This window comes from Hylobates moloch, unplaced genomic scaffold (genome assembly GCF_009828535.3).
Source record: "Hylobates moloch isolate HMO894 unplaced genomic scaffold, HMol_V3 SCAFFOLD_21, whole genome shotgun sequence".
NCBI lineage: Eukaryota > Metazoa > Chordata > Mammalia > Primates > Hylobatidae > Hylobates > Hylobates moloch.
In genome coordinates, this window is record NW_026652296.1 from 3,510,376 (window position 1) to 3,513,585 (window position 3,210).

The window sequence follows — 3,210 nt, forward strand, 5'->3', positions numbered from 1 at the left end:
GGAGCCACTTCCTGCGTCGCCCGGAAATCGTCGAAGAAAAAGGCTCCTTTTCCCGCAAGGCGACAGCACATGCGCAAAAACGCTTTACACCAGCAGTTTGCGAATTGGTCCAAAGTTGATGTAGCCGCTGCAAGTTGCTAAGCGACTGCTTTTATAAATCCGCAACTGGCCAGGCGCGGTGGCTCACGCCTGTAATCCCAGCACTTTGGGAGGCCGAGGCGGGCTGATCACCTGGGGTCAGGAGTTTCCAGCCTGGCCAACATCGTGAACCACCCCCCTTCCCCGCCCCGCGTCAGTACTAAAAATACAAAAATTAGCCGGGCATGGTGGCAGGTGCCTGTAATCCCAGCTACTTGAGAGGCTGAGGCAGGAGAATCGCTTGAACCCAGGAGGTGGAGGTTGCAGTGAGCCGAGACCATGCCATTGCACTCCAGTCTGGACAACGAGAGCAAAACTCCATCTCAAATCAGTCAATCAATCCGCAACTAGGGCTAGTGCAAGGTAGCTAGCTGTTTTCTCTTGTGAATTAATTATTGCATTTATCATGTATAAACATCTAAAAGATTCTGATTGCTTCCAATTCAAGTCCAAGGCCATCCTCCAAGAAGCTGCTCTAACGCTGCCTCTGAACGAGGCGAGGTCGGCTGCGGGTTTCCCGCCCTGGCCTCCCTGTTTGCCCACTGGGGTACTCTGAGCCTACCTCGGGGCTCTTTGGGCCTCAGTTTCCTGCTGCATGGTGGGGAAAATGATGCCAGGGCTGTTCCTAATTAGGGTCAAGTGAAATCACACGTGAACTACTCTTACTAATAGAACATTCCGTAGAAATGTTAAGGGATTCTTATTACTCACACACATGCCCACTCCAAATATTTCAGTTGGTTGGTTCCTCCCAACCCCTACTTTTAGGAGCGTCTGAAGAAGGAAGTGAAGGAAAAGACAAACCACAAGGAAGGGATTTCGTGAGGTTATGTAGGTACCCTGGATCCTCTCCTTCACTACTCAGTGTGGTCCGCGTGCCTTGACCTTCTTAGGGAGGTTTAAGATCTGTGGTATCTTTTTATAAAATGCAGATTCAGTAGGTCTAGGATGGGCCTAAGAATCCACATTTCTACCAAGTTCCCAGCAGAGATTGCTGGGCCACGAACCACAGTTAAGTACCAAGGCTGTAGATCATTTAGAATCCTGGGCAGCTTTTTAAAAACTGTGATGCTTAGACTGCACCCTTAGAGATTCTGATTTAGTAGGTCTGGGCTAGAACAGAGGAAATTAATATTTTTTAAAAGCTCCCCAGGTGATTCTAAGATGCAGCCAAGATTGAGAACCTCTAGTCTAGATGATGATGGTAATAATAGCTCTTTTGAGCAACACCCTATGCTAAGCGCTTTAGATGCTCCATCTTCTGTAGTTTCCAGAACAGCCCTAAAAGATACCTATTGCAATTACCTCCATTTTATAGATATGGAAAGTGAAGCTGACAGAGGTGATGTGACTTACCAGAGCTCACACAGCTGATACACAGTAGGTCCATGAGGTCTGTCCTGTGCCTGACCCTCCTACCAGCAAAGCTTCAGACTCATCTCTGAGAAGTGCTTCAACTATATTTTCTTATCCTTTTTCAATGGAACTCCTCTTACTATCTTTCCTTTAAACTCTCAAAAGCCCTCCCAAAGCTCTCTCAAGGTTTCGAGGCATATTCTGCCTCATTACATAGTGTATTTGTCTTGTCTAGAGTCCCAGATTTAAAACTTGTATCTACTTCCATGTATATGCTTTGCAGTACCAAGCAGAGTATCTTACATGTGTTTGTTATTAATACTTGTTGCATTTTATGGTTCAATACCCAATGTATCTTCCAGAAGCCTCTATTATGATACAGATTCCTCTATAATCCTGGTTGTTCAGCATGCTCTATAAACTCTTCCCGCTGTTTAGGATTATGTAGTTGACAAACTGCTTTTGCATATACCATCAGTGGAACCACTGAGGAGCAGTATGCTCGCCCAAATATTATAGCTAATATTCCAAGACTCTTGTTATATGAATAATCTCATTTAATCCTCACCATGACCCTACCGAGTCATTATTATTGTTGTTATTCCCATTTTATGGTTGATGAAACTGAGATCAGGTTGTAACTTGTCCCAGCCATAGAGTCAATGAGTAGAGGCAGAATTGGAATGCAAGCAGCCTGCCCCAAAACCTAACTCTACACTTCCACAGGTGGCAGATTATGCTGATTTATGTTTTCCCTCCTAGAAACAAAAAGGGAGAGCGGTATTTTATTTTATTTTATTTTTGAGACAGACTGTCGCCCTGTCACCCAGGCTGGAGTGAGTGCAGTGGCACGATCTTGGCTCAGTGTAACCTCTGCCTCCAGGGCTCAAGCAATTATCCTGCCTCAGCCTCTCCAGTAACTGGGATTACGGGTGCACACCACCACGCCTGGTTAATTTTTGTATCTTTCATAGAGACGGGGTTTCACTATGTTGGTCAGGCTGGTCTTGAACTCCTGACCTTGTGATCCGCCCATCTTGGCCTCCCAAAGTGCTGGGACTACAGGCGTGAGCTACCGTGCTCTGCGAGATCAGTAAAATTTTATCCCTGGGTATGATTGTATGATTATTGAGCCATACAATATAGGTGAAAAATAATTAATAGAAAAATAATTAAATTTGGTAGTGACTATCATTCAAACTGGTAAACTTTTCTGCCATTTTTACACAGGGAATATTTATGAATAAGTACAGTTTCTATTTAATTGCTAGGTGAATAGAAACTGAAGATGCCTATATTCTTAGCAGGAGTTACTTTTCATTTTGAATTTTTAATAAAAGAGATGTAATATGTTGACAAAGTTTTGTGAATAGGTTGGTTGCAAAGAAGCACACATTAAGTGTAGCTTTACAGCGAATTGGGGCATCCAAAGCTGATTAACAAAGCGGATTCCTGTTGAGTGTATCTCACAGAAACCCTCTTGGTTTTCCCCAAACTCTTTTGTTGTGACTCAAGACTCTTTCACCCCATTCCTTAAGACAATGACTTGAAAACATTTCAAAGAAATTTCCACCCAAAATAGTGGAAGGAGTTGAGAGAACAATGAGCGTTTTTGCCAGCAGAGGGCGAGCTTGGCTCGTTTCTACGGGATTGTTTCCTTGGGATACCTGTCTGTAGAACAGTGAACAGACGTTCATTCAGCAAAGAGAAGTACAC